This window comes from Triturus cristatus, chromosome 4_1 (genome assembly GCF_964204655.1).
Source record: "Triturus cristatus chromosome 4_1, aTriCri1.1, whole genome shotgun sequence".
NCBI classification, from domain to species: Eukaryota; Metazoa; Chordata; class Amphibia; order Caudata; family Salamandridae; genus Triturus; species Triturus cristatus.
The window spans coordinates 115,338,331-115,347,896 of NC_140585.1; the positions used below are offsets into that span (position 1 = coordinate 115,338,331).

General features: G+C 44.3%; 1 non-coding gene across 1 annotated transcript; it reads left to right on the forward strand.

Moving 5' to 3' along the window:
* The first annotated feature begins 8,500 nt into the window (after positions 1-8,500).
* On the forward strand, positions 8,501-8,589 carry TRNAR-UCU (transfer RNA arginine (anticodon UCU)). Its single transcript is given in 2 exon segments — positions 8,501-8,537; positions 8,554-8,589. It is a non-coding gene; the product is annotated as a tRNA-Arg (tRNA).
* The last annotated feature ends 977 nt before the right edge of the window (positions 8,590-9,566 follow it).

Below are 9,566 nucleotides of genomic sequence, written 5' to 3' on the forward strand. Positions count from 1 at the left end.
ATACCGAGAGGAGGATGTCATTGGGTCTTATGACTTCACATCTAGAGCTCCAGCAAGACTGCCCAAATAATGCTGTGCCGCTTTCCCCTGTGGTCACAATCACGAAACCTACCTTGCCGGCCAACCCACCGGCCAACCCATTGGTAGCTCAAATTGGGGGCAGCAGTTCAACTATTATCATTGACTCACAACAAGATCCTGTCATTCTAACCGTTAACCCTCCCCCGACCCCGAGTAATAAGACTGTCGGAGAGAAGAGGAAAAGGGGTCCCTCGAAACAAACAATAAATAAAAGGAAACAACCCCTACGTAACAAGAGTCAACCCACACCTCAGAGTATGTGGACCAGAGGGAAACAATTATCAGGGGGCGGTATGGATGGCATGGATAGCAATGAGTCCTTGCAACTGGTTGAGGGGAATACAGTTATGATCCCCCGTAAAGAAGGACATGACTCTGCTTGTACACAGACTGAGCCCATAATTGAAAGCGTCACTCAAAAAAAGTTAAATGGAAATTGTATTGAGACTATAGTCGACACAATTTTTAAACAAATGGAAAGTCAAATGATCAAACAGTTTAATACAATTTTTAAAAGACTAGATAGATTGGAAAACCTGGTAAAAAAGGAAGATGTAAAAAGAAAAGGGGTGATTAGCCTAGATCTGCTGAGGGGAGAACGACTACTGAAAGATATGGAGGCCGCTAGTAAGGTCATCTTGGGAGACGGGCCAATCATTAACAGTAGTACACCAGTAAATGACACTGCACCTAGGGATGCCTTTGCAGGAAAAAGCCGACCCGCAACACTATTGCAGCATACTCCAGGTGTAGCAGTTGGACCGCCGTGCCCCGCTAGTGCGGCTGCCGGTACATCAAAGGGCGGACCTAGCTCAGCCACCATAAAGTCGGGGAAACAAACTAATATGGGTTCAGACAAGGGTAATCCGTTGACACTAGGCCCACAAAACATCCAGGACCAGCCCTTCACTTGCCCCCTGATGCCTGCCCTTATGTCTTGATCTTAGCAGGTGTACCATCGCTTAAGGGGGTCCAGTTGAACAATAAGTGTATTGACTGGTTGACTAAACATAAAGGGGTTGGGCCAAATATTTCGAGGGAAATCCTGTCAGTCCGCCGAGTGAGTTGGGTTGGTCCCTTATTTAAGAACATTAATGGAGACTGCATCATAATTAATTTCAGGCACCCCTCAACAGCAAATTTTATACTCAATAGCAATTATATCCACCCCAGTCCCTCTACTGTTGTAACTCTACTACCGTTGAGCTACTTCTACAGGCCCCCCCTGAGATTATTTAGCCCAGCTCCACCATTTTTTCCACTGTATAATAGATACAGTGTATTATCTGAGCTTGAGACCCAGGACTGACCACCAGCTATCCCTCCAGCTACAGCAGACAGTGATTACTTGAATGCAACTGACTCCGTGGAAGAATTGATAACTGGCCCCCCTATAGAGGTGTCTAACGGTGAAATTGAGGTAATTATGCCACTTGATTCTAAAATAACTGCTCATGCCACCGCCACCCCTATATCATCTGACAAATTAACAATTTTGAGTTGGAACATTGCTGGTTTAAATGCGAAAATGAAATTTAGGGACTGGATAGATTGGGTTACTAACTTTGATATCTTAATGTTCCAAGAAACTTGGTGTACTAGTTCTCTGCTTCATGAGGGGTATAGCTGTTACAACCAAATTGTACCCGTTCCGGCTTCGGGACGACCTAGTGGGGGTTTATCTATCTGGGTTAAGATTACTGCAGGAGCTAAAATTGAATCCTTGAAGACCAATGATATGAATTTTCAGGCCTTAATTTACACTAACAGGTTAAAATTATGCCTAATTAATTTTTATAATAATGACTTCACAACACATCCAAACACAAATTTTATAAGATTGTTTGATTTTATTGATGGAATTGTCGATGGACAAAAGCATGATAAACTTGATGGCATTTGTGTAGGAGGTGATTTTAACGCACACATTTATCCCCGAACCCCTCCCTGTAAAAGAGGGGAAGAATTGCTTGATCATTTAGCCACACGAGACTTCGCTAATATCATGGAGAAGGTAAATACTACTGCTAATAAAGGACCTGTGGCCACGTATGTTGGGCGTGGGAGTTCAACTACAATAGATTATGTATTTATATCTTCCCTGCTTGGGGACTGTCTACTAGAGGCTGAGGTTGTCAGCACTATATATAGTGACCACAACCCTATTCTGTGCAGTTTTAAATCCATCAAAAAACCAGGGAAACATAGAGAAATTGGGGCAAAAAACCTGGTGGCGTCAACGGACAAACTTAGGGTAGTTTGGAAGGGGATAGACAACAAGGGGGCCATAGCTCGCACAATTAAAATGTACCCTTCGTTAGTGTCTGTCTGTTTATCTAGTGATAATTCTGGACATGACATTATCGAGGCCTTTACAGGGTTGTGTATGGCCATCAAAAAGGAGATTTCCAAACCCGCCTCGGCCAATAATAATAATTAAAACCCCAGGTGGTTCGACACTTCGTGCTCCAAAGCAAACCGTGAATTACGGGCAGCCCTTATAGCTGAACCACGGGATCAGTCCTTGGTGAGGAGACTGAGGTCAAGCTATAAGCACACTGTAAAAATAAGAACAGAGGAGATATTAAAAGATCATTGGGAATCCCTTGCACGCACGGCGGCACTGAGAGATGTTGCCGGTTTCTGGGGCGAGGTTAAGAATTTAAGATCAATTGGATCCAACATTACCCCCATAAACTGCAATATATCAGGGGATTTGTGGGTGAAGCATTTCTCAAGCATTTATGCTGCGCCGCACCTATTAATGGAAACCTCCTACCCCTCTATGGCCCTTAATATCTCAATAACGGAGGTGGAAGATGCTATTTCTCAAAGCGCGAGTAATAAAGCACCTGGTCCCGATGGATTATCCATCGACCAAATTAAATCAGAGCCTGACTTTTGGTCACCGTTATTGTGCAATATTTTTAATAATTTTTCTAACACCCCAGCCCCAGCAACTTGGTCAAATAGCATTATCGTGCCAATCTTTAAGAAAGGCGACAGACTAGATCCTGGCTGTTATCGGCCCATATCTTTAATAGATAATACCTTGAAGATCTTGGGAAGGGTCATTTTCAACAAGATCAGGACCTGGGCAGAGGAAAATATAATTTTACACCCATGCCAGCTAGGCTTTAGAGGCAACGTGGGGACTGTTGAGCAATGCTTAAACCTGAACTTAATATTGGCCAAATACACCATTGCCAAAAAATCCCCATTGTATTTGGGGTTTATGGACTTAAGTTCCGCTTTTGATTTTGTTAATCGCTCCCGCTTATGGTCAGTTTTGTTAAATTATGGGTTAGATGAGTCACTCGTTTATTTTTTGGCCCACCTACATAGTGACTTGAAAGCCCGTGTCCGAATAAATAATGATGGTGAAGTCTCGGGGGACATTATGATTGGCAGGGGGGTCAGACAAGGCTGTGTCTTGGCACCCCTGCTTTTTATCTTGTATATAAATGAGTTAAGTAACTCTTTGTGCAAATTGACTAGTGATGTCCTGAACATTAATGGAAAATTACTTCCCGCACTTCTTTACGCGGATGATGCGGTCCTTATGGCGCACACCCAATGCATTATGTACTCTAATGACAGGTTTTGTTTTATATATGGCTGATCTTGGCCTATGTACCAATTTTAACAAATCCTATATAATGTCATGTGGCCCTAAAAGATTTATTGATGCGAGGCTCTGACGATGTAATCTTCAGAGTTAGTTGTTTTCTTCAATCTGCTACTCGTTCTCGAGCATCAATGAACATGGTCTGATTACTCAGTCTGCCCTTTGTACATTTGCATTAGTGGTTGCTCTTTTGCACATGTCATAGCTCATCAGTTGTGTATTGTTTCAATTGTAGCATATGCCAGGCCAAAACATAATGCACGTAGTACTGTAAAATAATGTTATTGTTAAGATGCCTGTATCTCACAGGAAGTTTACTTTATAAAATTAACTGTGATATTTTCTTAAATTTTTTTTTTAAATGATTGTTTTATTGTTTTAATTAGGATGAATTGTTGTGACGTACATGTACTTTTATGGATGTTTTTTATATCCGAATAAAGATCTTTGACTTGACTTGACTATGTGGATCTCCTAGGAGTTCCAAATCTTTAATAAATATTGATTGAGCATATAACAAACAATACAAAAAGTACACTTTGCAAAAATATATTAATGAAGAAACCTACAATTTATGTTATAAATTCCTATTATTTTTAAGATACATAAGACGAAATACAAACAAATGTCAACACTTTATGGAAGTCACAATTAGTATTCTTTCTAAAAACTTAGCAACATTGGAGAAAGTGTTGTACTTTGTGGAAGGTCTAATGTACTATTCCCACTCCAAACATAACCTCATTGCCGAAAGTGGAGGAAACCTAAGTATCTGATTTACCATTCCCAGATCCAATCGGAACCACTTTGGGGAAAGTGAAGGATTTTGAGAGGGTTGGGTTCGATTCCCACACCGAACTACATTAGGGAAAGTGTTGGACTTCAAGGGGGGTTCAGATTTACTATTTAGACTCCAACCAACCATGCTAGGGAAAGATTTGGACTTTGGTGGGATGACATTTACTATTCCCACTCTAAATGTAACTACATGGGGAAAGGGTTGAACTTTGAGGGGGCAGATTCACTATTCCCAATACAAACTTTACTGGTTTAAAGGAAATGTTGGACTTGGGAGGGTTCACATGTACTACTCCCACTCTAAGCGTAACCACATTTCTGAAAGTATTCGTCGTGGGGGAGGGCAGATTTACTTTGGATGAAGGCGTCAGTTCCTTCGCTGAGCATGGCTGTGCCCAGCAGGGAGAGAGTGCTGGACTTGCCTTAGCCTGGTCCTGAGCCCCACGCTCTATGTACTTCCGACTTGTGGCTCAAGGCCTTTGGTTGTGAGCAGTGGGGATGAGGAACAAGACTTGTAAGGATGCCACAACCTGCACTCCACCCTCTGCAGGTATTCGAACCCCGCTACACACAACCTTTGACTGTGTGCAGCGCGATTATACTTACTAGGTTGTGTAAATGAACTAAGAGAATTTTTGTATGAAAAATAAAACTGATATTCGTGTTAAGGTTTGATGCACGTGCCATAGATCCTTTCAGATGGCTTGCTCTTTAGAAGGAATCCAGGTTGAGCTGCAGGTTTTTCCCCATGTTTTTTTGTTTCATTAGCCCTCTCCTGAACCTAGTAGTAAGTCTCGGGTGGCCCTTCGTTTATATATAATGGGAGGAAGGGCATGGCTAGATGATGGGTCGCTAGATGATGGGTCTTGTACCCTACCCTTCTCAGGTCTTCACACAGCCGTCAGCCATGCACAGCGGAGGCGTGGAGGTGCCAGGCCTGTTCTCTGGTTTTCAGCCTGAGCCTGTGCCCCAACGTCTGCAGGTGTCTGACCCCAAATGTGTGTGACCTTCGGTCATGTGCATTGTGGGTGGATCACAGGCACCAAAGGATCTAGCTTCTGACAAGATTCAAAGGCCCCTGGCGGGTCCATGGGCCCTTAGTAGGCTGCCATGGGTGCATGAGGTTGCCCTGGTGTCACAGCACCAGGCATGGGAATCTTGGAGGCAGTGCACAAACGCCTATCCACCCTAAATTCGTTCCAACAACCTTAAATTGTTTCAAACCCTTTGAATGGTTAAATCCATAAGAGGGGGCTGTTCCTTTGCCTACCTGACAGCCAGATTGTGGAATTTCTTACTTGTGGCCTTGAGACGTTGTCCATCTGAAATAGTTTTCAGAAAAAAAGCTTTAAACATTGATATTTGACTCTGCAATAACCCCTTCTTAAGCTTGCTTATGCCTGGACAAGGTTGAAATTATTTTCACTAGGGCTGGAACACCTGGTTGGTGCACCTTTTGAGTTAGCTGTGGGCTTTACAAATGTATTGTATTGTAAAAGTCAATAATGTCTCGATCATCCCCCCCCACACACAACAAAATATGACATCAGCCATTTTAGAACTACTCACTGGCACCATTCAGATCCTCACAGGTGAGTAGTCGCGCTTTATAAGAAATCTGATTGATTGATTGATGGACAGCCATCCCACAGTGGCCTAAGCCAAAACAGTGTTGGATAAAACCCTGTTGAGGCCCCTAGGCAGTCGAAATTTTGGGTACTCCTCACAAATTATCTCTTTTACCAACCAACAATTTTAATAAACACATTTTATTACACAATATTATACATTAACAATTATTAATGTTATTAAATAAAAATTCTAATTTTGTAATGTTAATAAACAAACTAATCTTTGAATATTCAATTGATACATCACATTAATACAGAAATTCTCTATAGAGTTTTTAATGTAAAGTTTTTGTGTCTTTAATTTGATTTATTATTTTCTATCTTTTGTAAACAATTTATGAAAGCTTCTGTGTAATTTTCTTTAAAGGCCAAATCAATATTATTTTGATCTGTTGTCTCAGGGCCTCTAAAAGGAGTGGGGCCCATAGGCGGGCGCCTACTTTGCCTATTTGGTAATCCGGAAATGAGCGAAAACGATCCCCCTGCAGATTATGATGGGAGGCTCCCAGAATATCGAGGGGGGGCCTCTTGGTCTCCTGCATCTCACATCTATTCATAGACTTTGGGCTGAATGGGGTCCCTCTGAAAGGAAAGACAAAGCGATAGGGAAAAAGAAAGAAAAGGGAAAGGGAAGGGGAAAGGGAAGGGGAAAAGAAAATGGAAAGGGAAAAGGGAGAGGGAGAACGGGAGGGAGAGGTGGAAAGGAAGAGAGAGGGAGAGGGGGATGGAGAGGGGGAAAGGGAGGTCGAGAGTGGGGGGAAGTGAGAGAGAGGGAGAGGAAGATGGAGAGTGAGAGGAAGTGAGAGTAGGAGAGGGAGAGGGAAATGGAAGAGGGAGATAGTGATTAGGGGGCATTTTAAAGGGAAGAAAAACTAGGCTTGGCTGAGAGGGAAAGAAGACGGGTGAAATAAGAATGTACGGATGTAAGGCTTGACTGACCATTCCAGGTATCGGGCATTTCCCCCGGAGGCTGGAAGGGTGGGGGCTGCTTTTGTTACTGCGGGCCATCTTTGTAGCTCTGAAGCAATTTTAAAAGCACTGCAGAGATCCTTGTATATCCAGTAGATTCCAGGTCATAATAAAAGTGTCATGATAACTCTGGTCATTAATGTACCTGCTGGAGAGAGATCGGTTTTGTCTAGTGGCAGTTTTGTTACAGGGAGCCGATATTGCCGACCCCCGGTAACAAAAACAACCCCCCCAGAGGCCGAAAACCGCCCCCCACCCTGGCGGCCCACTGGGGAAAAGCCCGGTGCCCACTACAGCCAGTCCAGCCCTGCACACACACATTGTAAGGCGTGGCCAGAGAACTTAAATAAACAGGCGGAGGTTGCTCTGGACTTCCGGCCCATAACACCACCAAAGTATCTGCACGTTTGTAATTAGCGTATGCGGGTATAACAGGGCCTAAGTAACCCTCCCTATTTGCCCTCTGTGCTACTTTATGGTGAGTTAACACTGATACTAGACAAAAACTCCGATCTCTCTCTCTTGCAGGAACATTAACCACCAGAGTTATCATGACATTTGTATTGCTTCCTGGAAGTTGAGCGCACAAGGAACTCGGCAGCAGGTGTTTTTAAATCATACATTATTGCTAAACACAGACCCCCGCCCCCCTCCAGGTCGGCGCCCAGTGCAGCCGCACCAGCCACACGGCCCTAAAGCGTGTGTTATTGTGCACTTCAGTGAGTGTGCATTTGCCCGTCCGGTTCCACCTTTAAGGAACGAGCCTGGTTCATCGCCGTCTCAGGACAGAACCTTTATGAGGCTTTCTTTTCATGGGTTTCAAGAAGACGAAGTTGAAAGTGACCAAACTGTTCTGGTTTATCCAATCAGAGCTCATGTAAATCTAGCAGGAAGATGTGTCACGTGACCCTGGTATAATACGGGTCAGTGTCGTGAATTCATGATGTGATTTAATGTTTCACTATCAGTACTTAAACCCAGAAGAGGGCGCAGGAGGAGGCTTCCGGGGTGACTTTACCACACGCCTCGTGGGCTCCCCTCAAGCAGGGAGCAGCAGCGGGGCCCTGTATGGGCCCCGGGGATTCCGGATGTACATGGGTTTTAAGGGCGGGGTCAACATCATGATATATGTAGCGTGCGTTCATATCACCTTCACACCATAATCGCCCAGCAATGAAAAGCTTCCAGCGGGAGGTAAAAATAACCCGCCCGAAATACCTCACACACCCCTGAGGCCCTGTAAGTGGAGCGAGCCCAGTCCTGGTCCGTCTCACCTCTAGATATGCATTTGCACGAACTATTCACTTTTGTCACTCCAGAGAAAGAGATCAAACAGGTGCATCACTATTTCTTAAATCCAACAGTAATGCTTGGGAGACGGTAATCTACAGGTGGCTCTGTGGCGCAATGGATAGCGCGTTGGACTTCTAGGTTGGCTGAGAAGGCATTCAAAGGTTGTGGGTTCGAGTCCCACCAGAGTCGTTTTGATACGGAGCACTCCAGGTCTGATAGATAAGTTAATTCATACATTTTGTGAAAAAGCACAAGGGGCAGGATTGGTGCGTGCATTTTTGGCTAGAGCTGCTTTTGGATTCTCAGTCCGGCGCGGGGGGGGGGGGGGGGGGAGAGCGAGGTTTCTGTCTCTGTGCAGTCCCTGCTCCTGCGAGCCTTCTGTAGCCCACCTATTAGAATCACGTGTGAGCAGTGACTCCTTCTCACATGCAGGACACTTAAGCGGGCTGAGTGTGTACAGTGCACTGTACATGTGTGAGGGAATCTTTGCACTTTGTGCACATAGGGGGGCAGATTTACAATCCCTTTGCGCCACTTTTGCGTCACTTTTAACATGGGAAAAGTGACGCGCAAGGGGCTTGTAAATCTGCCCCTAAATCTGTAGCAGGGATTTAAGTGGGATGAAAAAACTTGGGGGTCTCTCAAGGGGGTGTGGCCAATGTAATTAAGGGCGTGGCTTAAAAACACATACGCTGAAAATGTGTGCTTAGCATAATGTAGCGCCCGACTGGTATTTTGCTGTTTCTGTCATTGCATCCAGATATAAGATACAAGTAACATCATCCCTACAACGAGACAGGGCTATTGGCTTTGTCAATGGTTGTTAGTTGCATAAGATAAATGAGCAGCAACTATGGCTTGTATTAATATTGAAAAAGCTTCCACTTAAAGCCCTGGTGACACCACGACCATTTTGCTGCTCCTGAGTTTTAAAAAGAGAAGGGAAATCCAGAGAGAAAATGACTCTCCTTAAAGGATTTCCCTTCCCCTATAAAGCTCGAAGAAAACGGGCTGCCTGTGCCAGGGCACAAAACAGAGCCCGATAGAGACCTGTTTCGAGGCCCGCCTTAAAAAACTGCCGGTGCTCAGACCCGGTGAGACCCGGCCCACTTAAAGCCCTGGTCTGTAGTCTTTTTACCCTGGGCGGTTTCACCAGAGAACCACAA